Source organism: Triticum aestivum, chromosome 4D, assembly GCF_018294505.1.
Source record: "Triticum aestivum cultivar Chinese Spring chromosome 4D, IWGSC CS RefSeq v2.1, whole genome shotgun sequence".
Classification (NCBI taxonomy): domain Eukaryota; kingdom Viridiplantae; phylum Streptophyta; class Magnoliopsida; order Poales; family Poaceae; genus Triticum; species Triticum aestivum.
In genome coordinates this window covers 514,826,853-514,850,704 of record NC_057805.1, presented here as the reverse complement: position 1 = coordinate 514,850,704, position 23,852 = coordinate 514,826,853, and positions in this window count along the sequence as shown.

Here is a 23,852-nt window from a genome sequence, read left to right as displayed (position 1 = left end):
CAAATCCCGATAGGAGCTGCACACATCTCGTTCTCAGGGCACAACGGATGAGCCAGACGTCGGGTTGGCATAGACCCTGGTTGCCCAGGGGGCGCCGGACATCGCTCGGTTTGGGCCAGCACTCGAAGGAGCACTGGTCCGGGGGTTTAAAATAAAGATGACCCTCGGGCTCGCGAAAACCCGGGGGAAAAGGCTTAGGCGGCAAATGGTAAAACCAAAGTTGGGCCTTGCTGGAGGAGTTTTATTCAAGGCGAACTGTCAAGGGGGTCCCATAAATCACCCGACCGCGTAAGGAACGCAAACTCAACGAACATAATCCCGGTATATCAGAAACTAGGGCGGCAAGAGTGGAACAAAACACCAGGCATAAGGCCGAGCCTTCCACCCTTTACCAAATATATATAGATGCATTAATTAAATAAGAGATATTGTGATATCCCAACATATCCATGTTCCGACATGGAACAAACTTCAACTTCACCTGCAACTAGCAACGCTATAAGAAGGGCTGAGCAAAAGCGGTAACTTAGCCAAACAACCGTTTGCTAGGAAAGGATGGTTAGAGGCTGACATGGCAATATGGGAGACATGAAATAGCAAGTGATAGGTAGCGCAGCATGGCAATAGAGCGAGCAACTAGCATAGCAAAGATAGAAGTGATTTCGAGGGGTGGTCATCTTGCCTGCAAGGTTCTCAGAGTTGTCGAAAGCTTGATCCTCGTAAGCGTACTCAACAGGTTCCTCGTTCACGAACTCGTCTCCCGGCTCTACCCAAGACAAGAACACAAGCAACCGGCACCACAATCAATCACGCGAAATGCACAAGCAACATGATGCAAAACATGTATGATATGCGAGATATGATATGCGATGCATGTGCGTGTTCAGGAAGGAAAATGATGAACAAGGACGTAACTTTGCAAACCAAGCATGCCACTGGAAAGATGAGGTGATTTCGGTCGAAATCGATATAAAGATCACCGGAATCGGATGCACGGTTTGCAAATGGCAAGCAAAACAAGAATGACACGAATCTGCGATAAACAGCATGATAGCACTTAAAAAGCAACAAGCAACAATGCTACAGCACTCCAACATAGCAACAAAGCATATGGCAGTGATCTACAGGAGATGCTTGATAAAAGATAAACAGTGAGCTACGGCTAGATCACAACATATCAAGCTCAAACAAGCATGGCAAAAGTGCAAAAGATAACAGGTTCACAGACTTAGCGAAAAACTGGACATAGCAGAAGACAGCATCAGGTAGCAATGTTCAGAGCATGAAATCAACATGCTAGAGGAACTTAACGTAGCAAAACAAGGCATGTCAGCGTTCTACTAAATGCATATGACAAACGTCCCTTACTGACCATAAGCCAAAAAGGACCAGAAGATATGATGGCAAGCATGTAAACATAGCAAGTTTCGTCATCAGGTTTCAGACTTGGCAGAAAACAGAGCATGGCAGAAATAAAAATATGTAGGCCTCTTTGTGAGCTTGATGCACTCACTACAGAGCAATGCACTACAAACCAAGCACACCTACAGCAAGATGGCATGTTTAAGAAGCTATCCATGGCAAGAACAAAAGCATAGCATGTATGGATCAACTACAATAAGCTTGGCAAAATTGCATATCATGTTGAGAATCTGCCAGAAATATTTTATAGCAAAAGTAGAGCAAGATTGAGTCATGCTATGGCACTCCATAATTGCAAACAAGGGCAGGAATGGATGAATTACAACTATAGCTACAAAACATCCTTACTGAACATCCCCAAAATATGCTTGGATCTCTCTGTAGCATCAAGTTTACATGGCAACAAAATAACAGCAGACAAGGACTTAGAGATTTCTCTAAGTCCCTGAAATCAGAAACATTACGGAGCCTACTTTGCATGCTTGTGCTAGTAACTATAGAGATCACAAAAATACATGGCATACACCCTTGGAAAGATGGCATGGCATACTTCAAAACACATGTAGAGCTCATGCCCATAAGATGCACAGATTAAAAGATATAAAAATGACAAATCTCCAAGCTCTGATAAGAACCAGAGAATAACAGGAACTAGCCCTCTTCCAACAGAGATTTGGGCATCAAGATGACCTCTAATGAATATTGTGCAATTGAACAAAATGAAGAGCATCGCGAGACGAACAATTTGACATATTACACGCGCGAATCGGAGCTACATGCAAGGAGTTATGGCATCACGAACAAGTGCACATGCTGTAGATTATCCCAGACTTGGAAAAAAACGGGGATACGGGAGTCAACCTCTACAGTGTGGATCTGGATCGGGAGCAACAGGAGCTCGAGGAGCTCGCCGGCTCGGGCCCGAGCTCGGCCGGAGCGGGCGCCGGAGGAGGAGAGGGAGGCCGGCCGGGGCTCGGGCTCCGGCGGGCGCGGCGGTCGGCGTGGAGGCGGCGGAGCACCGGAGGTCCGGCGGCAGGGGCGAGGAAGCCGGCGGCGGCGCGACCGGCGGGCGGCGGGGCGAGCCGCGGGAGGCGCGGGCTCGGCCGCGGGGAGGCGCGCGGGCCCGCGGGGGCGCGTACGGGCCCGGCGGGCCGGCGGCGCGGAGCACGGTGCGGGCCACGTGGCACGCGGTGGCTGGCTGCGGCGGCGGACGTGTCCGGCCGACGGCGGACGCGTCCGGCAGCGCGGAGGGAAAATTTCTAGGGTTGGACTGAGATCGTTTTTCGGGGGAGATGCATATAAATAGGTAGAGGGAGCTAGGAGGCTCCAAATGAGGTGCGGTTTTCGCCCACACGATCATGATCGAACGACCTAGAGCATGGAAGAGAGTTTGGTGGGTTTTGGGCTGGTTTTGAGGGGGTTTTTGCTGGACACTCAAATGGACTTTGCGGATGCCCGGTTAACCGTTGGAGTACCAAATGACCTCCAAATGGAACGAAACTTGACCGGTGGTCTCCGAGTGGTATAATAAGGCCACTTGACAAGCCTCGGTCCATTCCGAGAAAGTTTGACACCCGCACACAAAAGAAAACAAGAGGGATGCGCCGGAGGAGATAGGAGCGCCGGATTGCAAAATGGACAACGGGGAAAATGCTCGGATGCATGAGACGAACACGTATGCAAATGCAATGCACATGATGACATGATATGAAAATGCATGACATGACAAAATACAAAACGAAAGACAAAACCCGACCACGGAAGAAATAACATAGCACATAGCCGAAAATGGCAAGAGTCGGAGTTACAAATATGGCAAGTTGCATGCGGGGTGTTACAATCGAGCAGAAGCAGGCCCCCAAGCGCATAAAGGACGTCCATCGTCTGAACGGATGCATCACTGCCCTTGGGAGATTTATCTCTCGGTTGGCGGAAAGAACACTCCTATTTTTCATGATCTTTAAGAAGACTGCTCCCATGGAATGGACACCGGAAGGTGCCCTCCAAAGTCTCAAAAAATACCTTGCCTCCCCGCCAATCCTTGTCCCGCCTCGGCCACGCGAACCCTTACTGTTGTACATCGTTGCAACGACTCAAGTGGTGAGCGGGGCCTTGGTGGTTGAGAGGGAGCAAGAAGAAGTGCCAGAAGCAGGTCTACCAGAGACATCTGCAGCCGCTGAAGCTCGAGAACCAAAGGCCCCCGGCAAGAGGTTAGTGCAGCGGCCTGTGTATTTCATCAGCACTGTTTTGCGGGATGTGTTCAGGAACGTTGCATGGAAAACAAAAAAATTATACGCACACGCAAGATCTATCCATGGAGATGCATAGCTACGAGAGGGGAAGTGTGTCTACGTACCCTCGTAGACCATAAGCGGAAGCGTTAGAACAACGCGGTTGATGTCGTCGAACAACTTCACGATCTAACCGACCGAGCACTGAACGTACGACACCTCCACGTTCAGCACACGTTCAGCTCGGTGACGTCCTCGACTTCTTGATCCAGCAAGACGGCAAGGTAGTGGATGAGTTCCGGCAGCACGACGGCATGGTGACGGTGATGGTGATGCTATCTCCGCAGGGCTTTGCCCAAGCACTACGAAAATATGACCGAGGGACGGAACTCTGTGTGTGTGTGGGGGGGGGGGCACATGGCAAAGACAATGTTGTATGTACCTTTGGGGAGCACCCTCTCCTCTATTTATATATGTGTAGGGGCTTGGAGTAGAAGGAATAGTGCCACGTGAACAGTAATCGTGAATAGTACACACGTGGACTTGGACTCCAGAGTCCAATCCTATTCCTACAAGGACTCTCCCTTTTTCCTTCCATAACTGCGTGGGCTTTTGAGGACTTGTTGTGGTGTGCCTGGCCCAATAAGGCCAGGGCACCTATCCTTAGCCCATGCCAGACCTTGGGACATGGTGGACCCACTTGTGGACTTCCAGACCCCTCCAAAATCCTCCATAACAACTCCTTCACCCTTGCTGTCTTGCTGGGTGCAGCAGTGCCGCACCTAGAGAGAGGCACTGCCACACTTAAGTAACCGTTGGGAGGTGATGTCTACTACACAACCTTCTTCTTGTAGACGTTGTTGGGCCTCCACACTACAAATAAAAGACACATCCGTGACATTTTGGGCCGAACGAAATTTTTTCTGTCATACTTATGACACTTCTATGACGATAATTGTGACAAAACCCGGTATCATCATAGATGTGGTGGGCTCCTACTTCTATGACCAAAAATCATGATAGAAAATGGGCTTTTCGTCCTGGGCGGGCCGGAGACGCAGCTGCATGACCTTCTTTGGGCCATCCATGACGGAAAAAACCGTGGTAAAAGCGAGGGCAAGGAAAATATCGGGGTGTTCCCGGTTACGGTGGGTGGTCGGGGCCGAGCGATGCACGGAGGTTTGTGCGTTTCTCTCGTACACGCACGCACGTGGGTGCGAGGCGTTGGGCTCTAACTGAACCCGAGCGAGGCGTTCGCCTACTGAACCCGAGCGATTGCACTGCAGGCTACCCGTTACTGAACCCGAGCGATCGATCGATGGCTGTTAACTGAACCCGATCGAGCGATTCCTTCGCTACTGCTGCTAACTGAAGCCGATCGATGCTGCCTTTGGATGAACAGCGAGCGTTGCTGGGGGCGTTTAGATGAATAGTTCCTGGTGGGGGTGGATGAACAGGACCCCGTGGTGTTGCCTCTGGATGAACAGGACCCCGATCGATCGAGCCGGTTGGGGCTGGATGAACAGGACCCCGTGGAGGGCTGGATGAAGATGACGACCCCGTGGAGGGCTGGATGAACAGTAGAAGGTGGAGGGCTGGATGAACAGTAGCCCGTGGAGGGGTGGTTGAAGAGGAGCCCGTGGAGAGGGCTGGTTGAACAGTAGCCGGTGGAGTAGCGCATGGTGAAGGCTAGATGAACAGGAGCCCGTGGATGAACAATCACAGGTGGAGGCTGGAGGAGGTCGACAGTGGATAAACAGTAGCCCGTGGAGGCTGGAGGGGGTCGACGGTGGAGATGAACAGTATCCCGTGGAGTCCCATTTTGCGGTACGCCACACCCCTCCCAATGAACAGGACCCCCGTTTCGACCGTAGCGCTCCAACACAAGTCCGTTTCCTCCGTTTTGCGGTACGCCGCACCCCTCCCGATCAACAGGACCCCTCTTTGACCGTAGGAGGTCCAACACAAGTCTGTTTCCTCCGTTTTGCTGTACGCCAGACCCCTCCCAATGAACAGGATCCCGTTTCGCACGTGGCCGGTCGCACACAAAGCCGTTTCCTCCGTTGTGTGGTACGCCAGGCCTCGTTTCCATCGGCTGTTCCGTCCAAGCCAGTTGGCTCCCACGCGTTCCGTTGCCTCCCGATGAACACGACGCATTCCGTTGCCTCCCCATGAACACGACGACGATGCAGTTTCTCCGTTCCGACCCAGCCATGTACACGAGGCCTGGCCGTACGTACGCGCAAGTAGGCGTTGGAGACCCCGCCCGTATGTACGTACGTGGCCGTATTTTCTTTCTTGCACCCTGGCCGCTGTACGTACGTGTACGTGCTACATGCGCGCCTCTACTACGACACGTGCGTGCCTCTATATCGACCAGTATGTACGTACACGTTCGCGACCAGAATGACAACGCTACGTACGCTTCGACCAGGTGGGTCCCGACTGTCAGGCACTTCCTTCCGTGCGAAGATGTAGCTAGTGGGTCCCAGCAGTCAGGGGGGCGAATCTTTTTTTTGCCCGGATGCACTTCCTTGCGTGCGAAGATGTAGCTGGTGGGTCCCAGCAGTCAGGGGGAAACATTTTTTCGCGAAATACGGTGGCCCGCCCGGTGGGTCCCTGCTGTCACTGGTTCGGCTGCGGTGTGAGGTTGTCGTCGCCGCAGAATAAAGAGGGGGTGTGGTGAGTAGAGGGATGCCCTGGCCACCGGTGAGGCCTGCGCGGCAGCACAGCCGGCCACGGGAGGCGGGAGCAGGCGGTCCCGCCGGCGCTGGATTTGGCGGCTGGAGCAAGAAGATCAGAGATTGAAGAAACACGACGGCCATTGGATTGACATCCAACGGTGTCTGCTAGAATCATTTGTTGACGTATATAATAACTAAAAAAATCTTGCATACGCGTCAACTTAGTAGGCCCACAAGTCAGACCATTCCCTTTTTTTTAATAATTTATATATAGCTCATTGCGACTTCTTATGCAATTTATTGCAGTCCGTTTTTTTTGGTTGGCCAGGGCCAATTTCGCATATTTCTGTGGGTTCCAAACTATTTTTAATACCGAAATGTCGAGCCAGATTTACAGTACTTTGAAGATATATTTAAATTAGGTTAATGCCCAGTGAAATAGGAATCTGAAAATGTGAAAAATTCAGAAATTATAAAGTAATTGCCAATTTGTCATCTGTTTTTATATTTACAACTCATTTCATATTACTTTCAAGATTTGCAGGCGTCTTGAAAGAGTTGCAGCCCATTAGGGCGTAGAAAAATAAGTAAGCCTGGATTGGGTATTCTTCAGAAAAAATAATCTGGGCTCATTTTCACAAAGAAAAAATAGCTGGGTTGGTCACATGGTGAACATAAAATATAATCCTGGGTTAGACAGGCCACAGCCCAGTTCAAACCCTACTCCGTCTCAACAATAACAAAAAAAATACTGCTCGAGCAGCTACGTCCCAGGTGTCAGCCGATCTTGTGCTGTTCTCTTGTCTATTGACTATATACACTCACAATGTCGTGGGTCCCAGATGTCAGGAAAACACTAGGAGGAAGCATTTTAATTTTCCATACTTTGACATGGTGGGCCCCTACTATCATCCTCTCCACGTACTTCTGCCGATTCCTGTTGTTTGTTGACCATGTTGACAACGCGAGAGGGCGGCGCCGCGGAGAGCGCACCAAAGCGCGCGGAGGACGACGACGAGGCCTCGGACGTCGGCGTTAACGATTTAGGAGACGGTGGGGTGGCGATGCGTGCGCTGAGGCGCAGCCAGCCGTGGGAGGCGGAAGCTGGCGGCCCCGTCGGCGCTGGTTTGGTTTTGGCGGCTGGAGGAAGACAGGACTGAAGAAACACAACAGACTGTGAAAGCAGCATGAGTACTTAACAACTTTAACTGAAACCAGCAGGGGCACTTAACAACCATAGCTGAAAGCAGTATGAGTACTTATAGAGGTTCAACCGTACAAAGCCCGCCTCGAACAGTGCTACTTTGCCTACAGTTAACCTAGGGTGAGGCCGCCAAGCCCCAGGACAAGGCCCAGGCGCCACCCCGCGCATCCACAACCTTCTGAAAGTGGCTTCATCTCGCAATGTGGTCAATAAACAGGATATTCGCTTTAGAGCCATGGAAAAGCAGGAACATAATCTTCTGTCCTATTCTCCAAGATAGACGGGCCTTCATTAATTAGTTGAGACCACCCATGAATAAGTATCTTTTCACCTCCAAGGGGAATGGAGTAGGTCGACATAAACATCATGTTGTGACCAAGCGCAAGTTTGACCCGACCATGGTCAGGCATCTGTATAGGAACAATAGAACTGGACATTTTCTGTTTCAAGAAGATCACAGCTGTAAAACTGTGTATAAGCAATAGTTTATGAACAACATATATAACAGAAAATAGCTCGTACCATAAGTTTCTCGACACAGTTGGACCTGTTCAACGAGTGCAGCAGTGGCACACATATCCCACGTGGCCTTCCACCATTGAAACGCCCCACAAGGACCTCAAGATGATCAATAAAGTGTAGGAACTTGTGGATGTCGTCCCAGTCAACTTCAGTGCCATCCGTACACAGCCGATTTGTTACAGAATAACAAACGAGCAGCCTGTTTAACTCTGAAAAAACCTACACGTGCCACCAATTATAAGAAAATATTAGTTAGAAGTAGCATCTTCGTGAGAGATTCATTGCTACTTCTAAAGTTAAATTGTGATTAGTTAGACAGAATAGGTGGATTAAGAAGTAATCGAGGCAACAAGCAAGAACCAGATACAAAACTAACATGGATGAACAATTGGAACGAGGTTGGGGTGGAAGATCGCAGTGAAGATGAGACCAGGTTCTGCTATTTCCATCAACATTCGTGCGCCAACTTTCAGTCCGTAACACTTGAGAAAGTTTATCCAAGTTCGGCCTAAAAAAAGCAGCAATCTTCTTGGTTCATGAACCCAACTTGGAACTTATATCCATGGCTTGTCTTCACTGTGACCATTAAACTGGTGTATTCAGTTATGGCAAGGCCGAGCATCTTGAGTACATGTGTTCTGGTAGAGCAAATAATGCACTGCAGGAAAAATAATATGAGAACACAATGTATTCCCTATCCAAATCTAGAAATAACTTCCTCCTTCACGTCAGTGTTGACCATCGTACTGGTAGTACCTTTTATCCAAATATAGCAATCCAAATTTCCCAATTAGTCGACAGCATGTTCAAAAAACCCCACCCTCCCGGATAGAAAAGAGGATTCTAGGAACATACTGTGCGCGTTTTAAAATCCTGTGTTAGGATGAGAAGGAACAAGTGTGGCGTCTCGCCGAGGGCGCAGAAACCTGTAGGGTCCTCGCACTTTGGGCACTGCAAATGAAACACACTAGATTCAGTAGGAAGAAAAATGCATCAACGGCGGCGGCTGCCATCCTAGGATTACCCGCGACCAAGGGACTTGGATTTATCGGGTGTTGAGGATATAGACCTTAGAGTAACCCGCCAGGAGGGGCCGGGTTACTCATAATGGTCATTGCTAGAAGCCCGGTGCCAAGCTTGAAGACGGTGGGCCAAAGATGGGCTTAAGACCCGGATATGGCTTAAGGCCCGTAGTTACAATTATTATTATGGTAGAACTTGTAGTGTAAGGCAAGAATAGTTGAGAGTCCGAGCCGGACACTCTTATGAGCCGGCCGGGACTCTGAGAGCTGCTGGGCGTCAGCCTTCCTATATAAAGGGACGACCCGGCAGCGGTTTAAGGAGAAGAAAGATCTCATCGAGAGCCAGGCATAGCAGTTAAGCTCCCTGGTCATCAAAACCCTAATCAATACCACCTCAAACTGGACGTAGGCTTTTACCTTCACCGTAAGGGGCCGAACTAGTATAAACCCTCGTGTTCCTTGTCCCGCTTAACCCCTTCAAGTTTCCTAGCGGCGATGGCTCCACGACTAAGTCCTAGCTCAAGGACATCTGCCGTGATAATTCCACGACAGTTGGCGCCCACCGTGGGGCCAGCGCACGGTGGATTTGAGTTCTTGAAGGGCAGCTTCGAAGGGCTCAAGGGATACGCTGTGGGCCGGATGACCAAGAGTCGTCGCGGCAAGCTCTACATCGACGATGCAAACTGGGGCCCCGACGCCGGCTCAATTGAGTACGGGTACCGGGTCCCCTTCGGCGGAATTCATGTTTTCATTGGCAAGATTGGTGAGCCGGGCCCTGAGCCGGATCTCTGCGCCGATCTCATCGAGACGGCTCAGCGTGCACGACCCGCCCGGGCCCGGCCTGCCTTAAGGCATGCTTTTGTGGGATGTATCCATGGAGGGCTCTCTGATCGATCTGGATCTGGTGATGAGACGGCCGCCGGCTCTGACGGCGAGTCGTCCACCGATGAGTCAAACTCGTTGTATCAACTTCAAGATGGCAGGCTCATGGGTTGTTCCGATGGTGACAGTATTCCGGACCCGTTTGAGCCGCCAAGCCGGGTTGGAATCTTCATGGCCGGTGCGCAGCCTGTTCAGAACCCTACTGCTGGAGCGGGAAACCCGGTGCCCTCGCCGGCTCAGGTGCTAATGGATCTCACGGACAAGATGGCGGCCCTGTTAACAGCCACGGTTGACCCGGCGGATCAAGCTCTGCATGATGCGGAGGTGGCGCAGTTAAAATTGGATCTAGTGAAAGCTAAAGAGGATCTGGCAGCGGAAGGGATCAGGATGGCTGCGGAGAGGGTGGCTCTCGACGCCCAAACCCAGTTGATTTAGGCGCAGTCCTTCCGGCTCACGATGGATCAAAACGCGTCCAATGAGGTCATGAGAAGGAGGCATCAAAAGGCCCAATCTCGACTCCCTCCGGTTTACGATCCACGCAACCTCTTCAACACGCCAGGTGCAGAGTCCAGTAACCCGCCAGGGGTCGTAGTGCCCGGTTCTGGGACCCCTATTCAGCCACAAGTGATGGGGCCTCCCCAGGTGCCCCCTGCCCCGCCTCAGTACGTGCCCATACCACCGGGTCATTATGCTAACCCGCTGGAGAACATGGTCGCCGCGGCAGCACGGCTGGCGGCTCTCCCAATTGACGGCGACTCTCCGACGGCTATTGAAACCCGCCGGGTCAGGGAACTCCTTCCGACAGCACTGGCGCAGCAAGAGGCATACTCCTACAGCCGGGACAGGATCCACTCGACCCCACGTCCAGGCCGGAGCCCGAGTTACAGCAGACACATGGTCTCAGCGACCGGCTCAAGTAACGTCCGGCGCCATGACCCGCCCCCGGCCATGGCCCGGCTCATAATGGAGCCTTTCACGCAGAAGACCAAGACAGAGCGTGGCAAGAGGCGGAGCAGGTGCCTCAGTTGACGGCTTATCCGACGACTTCCGTCGACGTGGGTATCCCTACCAGGACTGGGGGTGTCCCTTGTTTGGTACCAGCTATCCGCAATGAACGTCTACCCAAGGACTTCAAAGGCCCTAGGAAGGTGCCTAATTACACGGCCGACTTACAACCCGCAGCCTGGATCGAGAGTTACGAGATGGCCATGGAACTACTGGAGGTCAGTGAGGCGGCAATGGCCAAATACTTCACCATGATGTTGGATGGGCCTGCCCGCACTTGGTTGAAAGGGCTACCACCGAATTCCATCGGGTCCTGGGCTGAGCTGAAAGCCCGGTTCATCCAAAACTTCAAGGATACCTGTAGGTAGTCTATGTCAATTGTGGATTTGACTAACTGTAAGCAGCAGGAGGGTGAATCCACGACGCATTGGGTTCGCCGGGTCAAAGAGATCATACATTCATCAGATAAGATGGATGCCGGCTCTGCAGTCTTAATGTTGGAGCAGAATTGTCATTTTGTGCCCCTGAAGATGAAACTCGGGCGGCTTAAGCGCGACTACAATGATATGGGTACACTAATGGCGGCTCTTGTCAAGTACGCCGATTCTGATGGTACCAAGGACCCCCTTCAGATGATGAAAGGACAGGGAAGGGAAAGAAGAACGGCAACGACAAGGGTCCTCAGCATAACCCGGGGAACCAAGGAGGTGGCAAGCGCAAGGCCGATGGCAGCCTAGAGTTCGTAGCCAACGCCAGCTCACAGGGTAATAACCAGCGACGCAAGGGGAGGCCCCCTCCCCGAGCCGGCGAGTCAGGCCCGACGCTGGAGCAGCTGTTGAATGAGCCTTGTCCAAGGCATGGCTCTAGAGAGAAGCCAGCTACCCATCTATGGAAGGATTGTGCAATCATGAAGGCCTTTAAGAATTACAATGGCCTGGGCGGCGGCTCAGGCGCCGGCGGCTTTCATGGCCCGGGCGGCGGCTCAAATTCTAATCCTTAGAACGGCCAAGGGGGCTTTAATCAACAGTCTGGCCAAGGTCATCAGCAGCAGCAGGGGGGTTATCAGACCAATCCAAAGCAGCTTAGCGGTGGACAGTACCATGTGTTTACCACCAGTCTGTGTAAGTGAGATCAGAAGCTTCAGAAGAGGGCTGTGAATGCTGTTGAGCCGGCGGTTCCACGCTATTTACGATGGTCTGAGCAGCCTATAGTGTGGAGTAGGGAGGATCACCCTCCCCGGGTGGATAATCCGGGTCACTTGGCCTTGGTGGTGGCTCCTCAGGTGGGAGGATATAAGTTCACTAAGGTGCTCATGGATGGAGGCAGCAGCATCAACATCCTCTATTATGAGACGTTCCGTCGTATGGGGTTGATTGATAAGAACCTCAGCCAGTCAAACACTATTTTCCACGGTGTGGTACCTGGTAAGTCGGCTTATCCAGTCGGCAAGATCGAGTTGGAAGTGGCCTTTGGAGATGAGCACAACTACAGGGTGGAAAAATTGACCTTTGAGGTGGTTAGGATAAGAAGTCCGTACCATGCCATATTTGGGCGGCCGGCTTATGCTAAGTTCATGGCACGGCCGTGTTATGTGTACTTACAGCTCAAGATGCCGGGTCACAATGGGACCATTACGGTTCACGGCAGCCGGAAGGTGGCTCTGGAGTGTGAGGAAGGCGATGCAGCTTATGCAGAATCTGTTTGTGCAACAGAGGAGTTAAAGTTCTACAAAGACAACGTTGACCCAACGGACATGACCTCTCTGAAAAAGCCGACTACGGAGCATGAGCCGGCAATGAAATTTAAGTCGGCTGATGAGACTAAACTTGTTGATTTCGTTCCAGGAGATTCATCTCAGCAGTTTAGCATCAGTGCCAATCTGGATCCAAAATAGGAAAGCGCGCTCATCGAGTTCATCCGTGAGAATAGGGACATCTTCGCATGGAAACCTTCTGACATGCCAGGTGTACCTAGGGAACTCGCTGAGCACACTCTCAATGTTGATCCGAAATTTAAGCCGGTCAGGCAGTTCCTTCGGCGGTTCAATGAGGAGAGGCGGAAAGCTATTGGTGAAGAGGTGGCCCAGCTCTTGGCGGCCGGGTTTATTGTTGAAGTCTTTCACCCAGAATGGCTAGCTAACCCGGTCCTCGTACTCAAGAAGAACAGCACTTGGCGGATGTGTGTGGACTACACGGACTTAAACAAGGCGTGTCCGGCTGATCCTTTTGCCCTTCCCCGTATTGATCAAATTATTGATGCTACGGCAGGTTGTGCGTGCTTAAGTTTCTTGGATGCTTATTCCGGATATCATCAGATTAAAATGGCAGTTAAGGACCAGGAGAAGACGGCGTTCATCACTCCCTTTGGAGCCTTCTGCTATGTGTCCATGCCCTTTGGACTCAAGTGTGCACAGGCGACTTATCAGCGTTGCGTGCAGAACTGTCTTCATAACCAAATTGGGCGCAATGTTCATGCTTATGTGGACGATATTGTGGTTAAATCCATAAAGGAGGAAACCCTGATAGATGATTTGAGAGAAACCTTTGATAATCTCTGGGTTTACAAGATGATGCTTAACCCGGCCAAGTGTGTTTTTGGTGTTCCTGCGGGTAAACTCTTGGGTTTCTTGGTTTCTGACAGAGGCATTGAAGCTAACCCGGAGAAGATCAAGGCCATCACCTCCCTGGCTAAGCCGGCGTGTATAAATGACGTTCAGCGCTTGGCGGGTCGCATCGCTGCCTTAAGCCGGTTTATAAGCCGTTTGGGTGAGAAGGCCATGCCATTATATCAGTTGATGAAGAAAACTGATAACTTTGTCTGGAATGATGCAGCTAATACTGCTTTTGAGGATTTGAACAAGCAGCTGGCAGAGCCCCCAGTCCTTGCTGCTCCGGTTGATAAGGAGCCCTTATTACTATATGTGGCGGCCAACACGCGAGCCGTCAGTGTGGCTGTGGTGGTGGAGCGCAAGGAAGACGGTAAGGAGCATCCGGTTCAGCGGCCGGTTTATTATGTCAGCAAAGTGCTCATCGAGTCCAAACAGCGGTATCCACATTGGCAGAAGCTTGTTTATGGTGTGTTCATGGCGAGCCGGAAGCTTAAGCATTATTTCCAGGGTCATCCCATCACTGTGGTCAATTCTGCCCCTCTTGGTGATATCATTCAAAACAGAGAGGCCACAGGGAGAGTGGCTAAGTGGGCTATAGAGCTCGGACCTCATGGTCTCAAATACGTGCCACGCACTGCTGTTAAATCTCAGGCCTTGGTGGATTTCATCAATGATTGGATAGAGCCACAAGTGCCCGAGCAAAAGCCGGATAACACATATTGGACTATTCACTTTGATGGGTCCAGGCAGTTGGAGGGCTCGGGGGCTGGAGTCGTATTGGCTTCCCCTAAGGGTGACAAGTTCCATTACGTGCTACAATTGATGTTTCCTTGTACCAACAACGCAGCTGAGTACGAGGCCTTGCTCCACTGTCTTCGGATGGCTAAGGAGATGAGCTTGAGCCGGGTAAGGTGTTTCGGTGACTCAGACTTGGTGGCTCAACAAGTTTCAGGCAAGTGGGACTCTAAGGACCCTCTTATGGCGGCTTATCGCCGCGAAGTTGATGCCATTGCTGGGCACTTTCAGGGCTACCAAGTAGAGCACATTGATCGCAGGAAGAACGAGGCGGCTGATGCTCTCAGCCGGCTGGGCTCTCAGCGAAAGCTGGTGCCGCCTAATACTTTCCTGGATGTCCTGTATAACCCTTCTGTTAAGTTGCCTACAGAGGAAGACTTGGCTGTCCCTGACCCGGAGGCACGACTGGTGGCGGCTCTCCACATCATACCGGACTAGACAATGCCCTATCTGACTTACATGACCCGGGGAGAGTTGCCTGAGGATGAAACTTTGGCCAGACAAATAACCCGGCGGGCTAAGTCAATGATTGTTATTATTGGCGAGTTGCATCACCGCAGTGTTACGGGAGCATTCCAGCGTTGTGTCTCCCCTGAGGAAGGTCAACAGATCTTGCGTGAGATTCATGAAGGGGATTGTGGCCACCACGCCGGCTCAAAATCTCTTGTGGCCAAGGCTTTTCGTCATGGTTTTTATTGGCTGACGGCTCATGCTGATGCAGAGGACTTGGTCAGTAAATGTGATGGTTGCCAAAGGTTCTCACGACGGGCTCATGTGCTGGCTCAGGAGCTGAGGATGATCCCAATCACTTGGCCCTTCGCGGTCTGGGGGCTTGATATGGTTGGGCCTTTTAAAAGGTCCAAGGATAAGAAGACCCACCTCTTGGTGGCAGTTGACAAATTTACCAAGTGGGTTGAAGCGGAGCCAGTTAGCAAGTGTGATGCAGCCACGGCGGTTCAATTTATGAAAAAGGTGATTTTTCGCTTTGGCTTTCCGCACAGCATTATAACTGACAATGGCACCAATCTATCCAAAGGCGCCCTGGAAGAGTTTTGTCAACGAGAGCATATCCGACTTGATGTTTCCTCGGTGGCTCATCCTCAATCCAATGGTCAAGCTGAGAGAGCTAATCAGGAGATTCTGAAGGGCATCAAGCCCAGGCTTTTGGTCCCTTTGCAACGGACGCCGGGTTGTTGGGTGGAGGAGTTGCCCTCCGTGTTATGGAGCATCAACACTACTCCTAACAGGTCTACAGGTTTCACGCCTTTCTTCATGGTTTATGGGGCAGAAGCAGTCCTCCCCAGTGACATCCGTCATGACTCGCCTCGAGTGGCGGCTTATGTTGAGGCGGATAATGAATAGGCGCGCCAAGATGCTCTTGACTTGCTGGACGAACAGCGTGATGTGGCAGCAGCTCGCTCAGCGATTTACCAGCAAGACCTGCGCCGTTATCATAGTCGCCGGGTTAAATCCCGGGTCTTCCAGGAAGGCGATCTCGTGCTCCGGCTCATCCAAGATCAAACTGATGCGCACAAGCTATCTCCACCTTGGGAGGGGCCCTTTGTGGTCAGCAAAAACTTGCACAACGGGTCATATTACCTCATTGACATTCGGGAGCACAAAGATTCACGTAAGTCGGAGGAAGAGACCCGTCGGCCGTGGAACATAGCTCAGCTTCGGCCTTACTACACTTGAGCCACCGGCTCTCATAATGTACATATTTCTCTAAGCCATGTATATATCATGATAAGCAATAAAGCAGGACCTCTGTCCTTTTTTCTCCTCCAAATGTGCACGTGTTGTTTTCATTACAAGATTAACATGATAACTTGAAGGAGGATCCGGCTTATGATCGTATTCGAATCTAGCCGTAGGTAACAAGGTCACTTGGGGGCTTCCTGTTCAAACATAGGTCATATTCGAACCAAAGAGAACATAGCTGTCGATACCCATTTGATTGGCAAAGTGCCGAGCTCATTGGGGAGTTTTCTTTGATCATATTTGAATCATAGTTTAACCCCTTTGGGAACCGACGTGGATCGTATTCGAATCAGCGTCGTTAAACAATTCTTAAAATCACTTGGGGGCTTCCTGTTCAAACATGGGTCGTATTCGAACCAAAGAGAACATAGCTGTCGGTACCCTTTTGATTGGCAACACCACACCCACTGGGGGCTATATGATCGTATTCGAATCCTAGCATAACCCCTTTGGGACGGGTCTCTGGTCGTATTCGTACTGGAAGCCCCTAAGTTTTTCTGATTTATAGTGAGTTTCTTCTGATTATTTCAAAGTGTGTACGGCCGGGTTTCACTTTGCCGGCTTAACTTTGATTTACAGGGTTAATCGAATACAACCGGAGTCATTAAGGCTGGTAAACCGGGATTGAGGTACCAATCTTATTGCCCGGGTTATCTAAGCCGGAAGTGTGCTTGCAGGCTGGTAAGTGTGTTGTTACGGTTATATCAAGGACATAACTGAGGACCAATCTTTTTTGATTCATATTCCGGGTTATATGTTTAAAACTATGCTTCTCAGTGCGGTAAGCCGCCTAGAGACTTGTGATTTGTCCTTCTATGCAGGATAGTTAAGGGCAATTATTTTTGAGCTTAAGGAAAATGAATAATCGATTATGACCCGGAGAAGTATAGAGGAGACAACTTCAAAGGACTTCAGCATTCAACGCGTGCACGATGGCACGGCAAATTTAAAGTATTGATCCTACTCTATTACAAGACTCATCGAGTCCAAAAGGGTGGAGCATTGTTTTATAAGCCGCCTGCTGAGTTAAGATGCTTGCTGGGTTGACGTCTCCGGCTCATCCCTCTCTTCTCCTCCGGCTGTTCCCAAGACCTGGAAAGTTGATGACTTCCAGTCGATGCCGCTCAGAGCTTCGAATTGAGCTTCCTCGTCAATTAACCCGGCCGGGTCAATCTCCGGGGCGAAGGTGTGCTGACGAGTTGGCGGGATTAAGCTGAGGGCTTCATAGCGCGGGGTGGGGATCCTCTGATTCTCCGCGTTGTAACCCGGCTGGTACTTGGTCAGATCTGTGTCGTTTCCAATGAGGGTGGCCACCGGGCGCACGATCTTCACACAGGTAGCAAAGTCCCTTTGGTCGAAGGCTGTGCCGTCTTCCTTCAAACTTGGATAGCCGAGGGCGATGTCCGCCGGGTCTAACTCTGGAAGGAACGCCTTGGCCCGGCTCAGCGCGGCGATCGCTCCGGCTCTTGCAGAGGCCCGTCACAGCTCTTGGATACGTTGAAGCAGAACGGCGAGCCGGCGAAGAACTTCGCCAGGTGAGTCGGCACCTCGTTGGATAGGGCCACCACAGCCAAGGCACGCTGTGACCCGGTGTAGAGTTGCTTCACCAAGGTGTACACGGCCTTCAGCTTGGTTACCACACTCTGGTTGAGGTTGGCACTTCTGGGACCTGTTTTAACAGAATCAGATAAGCCGCCGACAAGGATGAGTTATGAGATATAAAGATTCTAAACTTGATGAAAGCCGGTGAGATGACTTACCGAAGATTGTGGCAACCATCTGGGACACCTGGCGCTTTAAGCCGGAGAATTCGGCGGTCTTCTCTGAGAGAGCTTTCTCCGCCTGTTCGGCCCGGTTCACCAGAGTGGCCTTCTCTTCGGCCCAGGCTCTCCATTCAGCATCAAAGTTTGTGTTCAGCTGTTCTTGTGCAGCAATACTAGACACAAATTTAGCATTTGCTTTCCGGGTCTCCATTTCTTGTGTCTTCAGCCGGTTCTTCAGATCGGAGATGTCAGCTTCAAACTTTTTACAAGCAGCCTGCATAATTTCCGGGTTATAGGATGAACAGTTATTGCACACTTTTAAAGTCCCAAGCACTTTCCAAGCAAAGACACTTGGCACTTCGGGGCTAATGCATATTGAACGTTTCTATCTACAAATTGCCGGTTCAATTGAGTAAGCCGGAACTTAAGTCTACAACGTATTCAGTCATAAGTCGTCGACTTGGGGGCTAGCATGGTAAAGGTAACTATGCAGTAAGTAAGAAGACAGAAGAATAATACCTCAGACTTCTGCTGAATCTGGTTCACCATGGCAATCTCAGCATCCCGGCTCTTGTGCGCTTGGCTGACGTAGCCGGAGACGAGCTCTCCAATGCTCAGGTTGGTGTAGTCGATGAGGTCCAGATTAACCCGGCGGGGCTGAAGCAACTTCCCCTTGGCAGAACACTTGGCCAGCGTAGTAGGTCTCCCCGGCTCAACATATTCCGTCCGGGTAATTACCACATCCGGGTCATCTGCTGGTTGAGCCGAGCTGGAGGCCTCCGGGTTAGCAGAAGCTTCTGCTATGGGCTTGTTGGTTGGAGCAGCAGCCTCAGGAGCAGAGGCAGCTGGCGGTTCTTGAGCAGCTACCTCTGGCTCAGGCAGGTCCGGCTCATCGGCCGGCTTGTTCTTTTTCGCCCTTTTGCTGAGTTTTGCTTGGGCACTGAAAAGACAGAAAGGTTAAGCACAAAAGTGTAAGTAAAGACAAAGTACACATAAGATGATCATTATTACCCGGGCACAGTCTTGAAAGCCGGCAGGTTCGACTGCATAGAGTCGCCCGAAGAGGGGGAAGTCTCCTGATAATTTGAGTCAGAAGAATTGAGCGGCTGACGTATAACACCCGCCAAAGGATGAAAAGGGTACAAGTTGGAGATAACCTCAGTTCGGCGCTTCCTCGATGCGTCAGGTAACCCGGAGGAGAGGTCGGCGTCCTTGTTGGTCCGGGTGTGACGCCGGCTCTCATGAACCTGTCGCTTCAAAATAAATTGAGGATCTTGATAAGCTAAAGGATGTGAAAAGCTTACTTTCCGGGTTACCCTTCGGACTTTCAGCCTTGGCAAGGGCTCCGAGTCGGAGGAAAGTGACATTACCTCTTCAACCACCGGGTTACTTGCGCCGGTGTCATCCTGTTGAGGAAAAGTATTGATAAGGTGAACAGACATAAATAGCAGATATAGCAAGAGCTTACAGGTTCAGGGGTTACCTCTGACTCGGAGCTGTCGCTTAATTGCATCAGCTCTGAAGCAGTAGGCCTACTTCCCTTCTTACGGGGAGCGGCTTTCTTGGCGGCTTTCTTCGCCTTTCTGGCCTTCTTGGCCGCTTCATGGTCATATTTGACCTTCCAGAACTTGTCATCAGCCTGAAAAATACAAGGATGATTTCTTAAAGATTCAGACGATGGTTATCTACAGAAGAAGATAAAATGTTCAGATCAGCGGCTTACCGCTGGGGCTGGGTTGGTCTTGCAGAAGGGGGCTAACCCGGTCCTCCCGCAGTATGCCAGGCTCTCATTCAAAAGAGCCTTGGTCATATCCTCAGCAACATCTTCAGGGAGATCGTTGCGTCTGTGTCTCTGGGGGTCATCCTTTCGGCCCGTGTATTCGCACATTAAGCCGGGGCGGCGGCTCAATGGGATCACCCGCCACGAGATCCAGACCCGGACCAGATCGATTCCGTTGAGACCATTGCCCGGAGAGCCTTGATCTTGTTGATGGTGGGGAGCAGAGGTTGGCGCTCTGCCTGAGTTAACTTGTCAGACAGAGGGTGAGTCGGTTCCAGACGTGAAGGGCGAAAGCCGGGCAGCGGGCTCTCGTCAGCCGGCGACGTGTCTTGGCAATAGAACCACGTCAGGTCCCAGTCCTTTGGGTGACTCGGCGGCTCGGCATAAGGGAAAAGACAGTCTCTCCGCCGCTGAATGGAGATGCCACCAAGCTCCAAACTTGGCCCATTGGCGCACTCATTCTGACGGTTTAGGTAGAAGAGCTCTCTGAAGAGCAGCAGGCTGGGCTCCTCTCCAAGGTAGACCTCGCAGAACACTTGGAAGTTGCAGATGTTGGACACCAAGTTGGGTCCTATATCATGTGGCCGCAGGTCAAAGAAGTTTAGCACGTCTCTAAAAAACTTTGAGCCGGGCGGTGCGAAGCCCCGGCTCATGTGATCCGCAAAAATGACCACCTCCCCGTCCTTTGGCTGTGGTCTCTCCTCTGACGGGTCAGGGGCACGGTAGGACATGACATCCTTCTTGGGCAGGTAGCCTGACTTGACAAAATCTGCTAACGTCTCGTTGGTGACATTGGACCTCATCCAATTGCAAGTGATGGAGGCTTTAGGAGCTTTGGGAGGCATGGTGAAAGTCGCCAGCCTATGATAAAACGAAATGGCCGGTTTAAGCCGGAGGAAATTTACAGTTCAATGTTAAAGTGGCGGCTTATGGAGGGGACTAATGACATATATCTAGGTGCATCAGGTTATTTAAGCCGCCCAAGGTGTTGAGAGTAATTCGATTGTCTACGGCCTTATCACAGATGAACCGGAAAAATCTATGGCGCGTGGTCTCCTTTGAGTCGGAAGGTTCTACGGCGTGTGGTTTCTTTAAACCGGAAATGTAAGCCGCCATGGCTCAACGAGTGCAGTTTTTTACTAAGTGTGGTGAAAACAAGTTTCACACATTGCGGTAAATAATTCGGATCAAGTGGTCGGCAGAAAAAGAAAATTTCTAGACCTAAAAACAGACGCGAGGGAAGTTCTTGGGCTTGAATGGGGCCTTTAGGCAGTCAAAAGAGATCTACTTACATTTGAAATGAGTGCCAAACAGTTACCGCGGCAGGTCTATACAGGTCTAAGATCAAAGAAGGGCAGTAAAAACCAAATCTACCGAAGGCCCGCGATGAACTACGAAGAACAGAGGAAGAACTACGGAGCCCTAGTGCGGATCTGCCCTATGGAGTAGCGAGGACTCACCGGTGCTGAAGAGATGCGGAGGTTGCCGCCGTTTGTCTGGACCGAGTCAGGGTGATGCAGCGGCCAAGGTTGACGAAGACCGGGGGCGCGGCGGCGGCGGCGGCGGAGTTCGAGCTCGAGCGGAGGAACAGTGGCGCGAGGAGGAAGAAGAGTGGCTGAAGGCCCGTCGGGCCGGGCTATTTATAAGGGCGAGCTCATAAGTGGGCGCGAGAAACGAGGAGACCGCGGCGTGGTTATCTCCCCATGAAACGCCTCGATTTCCGGGATGGCAGTAAAGATAAGATCCGTTGCGGATCTGGTGGAGTAAAAAACGGGCTTAATGGAAGATGATGTCACGGCGGATTACCCGGAGTCCAGAGGATGATGTCATGCCGGGTTATGGCCTTCACACAAATGGTAAGCCGGAGATTTTTTCTGTCGAAAGAATTGAAGCTTGACATGAGCCGGCTCAAATCAATCTGGGGCCTAATGTTGAGGATATAGACCTTAGAGTCACCCACCAGGAGGGGCCGGGTTACTCATAATGGTCATTGCCAGAAGCCCGGTGCCAAGCTTGAAGACGGTGGGCCAAAGATGGGCTTAAGACCCGGATATGGCTTAAGGCCCGTAGTTATAATTATTATTATGGTAGAACTTGTAGTGTAAGGCAAGAATAGTTGAGAGTCCGAGCCGGACACTCTTATGAGCCGGCCGGGACTCTGAGAGCTGCTGGGCGTCAGCCTCCCTATATAAAGGGACGACCCGGCAGCGGTTTAAGGAGAAGAAAGATCTCATCGAGAGCCAGGCATAGCAGTTAAGCTCCCTGGTCATCGAAACCCTAATCAATACCACCTCAAACTGGACGTAGGCTTTTACCTTCACCGTAAGGGGCCGAACCAGTATAAACCCTCGGGTTCCTTGTCCCGCTTAACCCCTTCAAGTTTCCTAGCGGCGATGGCTCCACGACTAAGTCCTAGCTCGAGGACATCTGCCGTGACAATTCCACGACATCGGGGATGGACGAAGAATTCGTACCTGGTTCTCCATGAGAAAACCCTATGCAATCGCCGAGAGGGGGTTTTCTCTGAACAAGCAGACGAGGGAGAAGGGGATTCAGGCCCAATGAAATATTGCCGCTTCGTTCGTCCAGCTTACTCCTAAAGCTAGAAAAGGGGGGGTGTGATTTGACGGCTCATTGGGCATTACTGCGGCGCTACGACCGGGGTGTGTCTACCGTGCAGTTGTGCACTCTAATTTGTGCATATGGCACGTGGACCATGTTGCCGGATGCCCCACATACCAGCGAAAGGAAGTAGAAAGACAGGAGTAACAAGTTACACATAAATATATTTTTGACAGAGAGATACATAAGAAATATACGAGTTTATAAAGATACGCCCTCTGTAATGAAATATACAAACCTTTTATATCACAACTTTATACATAAGAAAAAACAAGGGGAATATATATAACATATATAATTATAAAAAACAGAGTTGTTTTTAACACAGTATAGACGAGTTGGTGATGATGGTGTGCCTGCCATCCTGCAATATAGGCCGTCCGATTTATATCTGACGGATAGGAAGGAAACTATGGCAATTTTGCAAAAAGGTACCCACACACCTCTCCACATTTGCAAATAAGGCCTTCCCTCGTTCATCCTTTTCTCTCACAAGATAAAATACTCATACAAATGCATCTTGATGTTACGTGCAACGCACGGGCATTATGGGGGTTCAGCTGAGAATATAATACTCAGACAGGCTCACGGTTCTGGACTTTGGGCCGCAGGCCCACCCTGCATGTTTGGGGGGCCATGTGTTCTACCTCAGCGCTTTTAATATTGCAAGCGATCAGTACGGCGCTGGTTTTAGATGCTGTCGCAAGGCGAATACACAAACTTAAATAAAGCACGGCAGCTGTTGGAATGAAATTGAACGACAGTTCCTAACCAGCAAGGAGAGTTGCAATCAACGATATACCATGTGATAAATAATACTGTCGTATTACTTACACACACACAGGACACTTGTTTCACCATGCCAGATTATTACATCAAAATCTCTCGGAGGATAGATCAGTTCGGCAGTTGCGTGCTGCTACTGAAGAATTTCAAAGTTGATTTGGACCAGCTCTCCTTGCCGAAAAAGTTCGATTTTGAGATCATCCCCTACCGCAAGATATGATTTAGATTTGAACCGTGACCATCCTTAGCATCAATCATCATGCGACCATCCTTTGTACTTACGGTATATTGAACCGGTACTAACTGTTTTTTTTGTTCTCTTTTTCTTTCCTTCTCTTTTATGGTTTCCATTTCTTTTTTTAGTTTCTTTACAATTCAATTCTTTTTCATATCAATTAGTTTTTCGTATATGTATTCTATGCTACTAATATACGTCTATACATATAAGTTTCCATTCGAGAATTATACATATATACACACACACACAAAATGTATTAAACTATAAATATATATTTCAAAAGCTTGTACATGGAACTATACATAAGCTAACAAAAGCTTGCACCATGTCCTTGGGATTACATTCAATCCAACTCTTCATCACGCCTGGGATCTAATTTTCCTTTATAGTAGTACTTTCCATTGCGATCTATGACCTGGTCAATAATAAATCCTGTCAATGCCTCTTGAATTGCTTTGATCTGTTCCGATCGTAGGACCCAATTCTTCTTCCATTTAAGCTTCGAATGAAAGAAAAAAAATATGAAT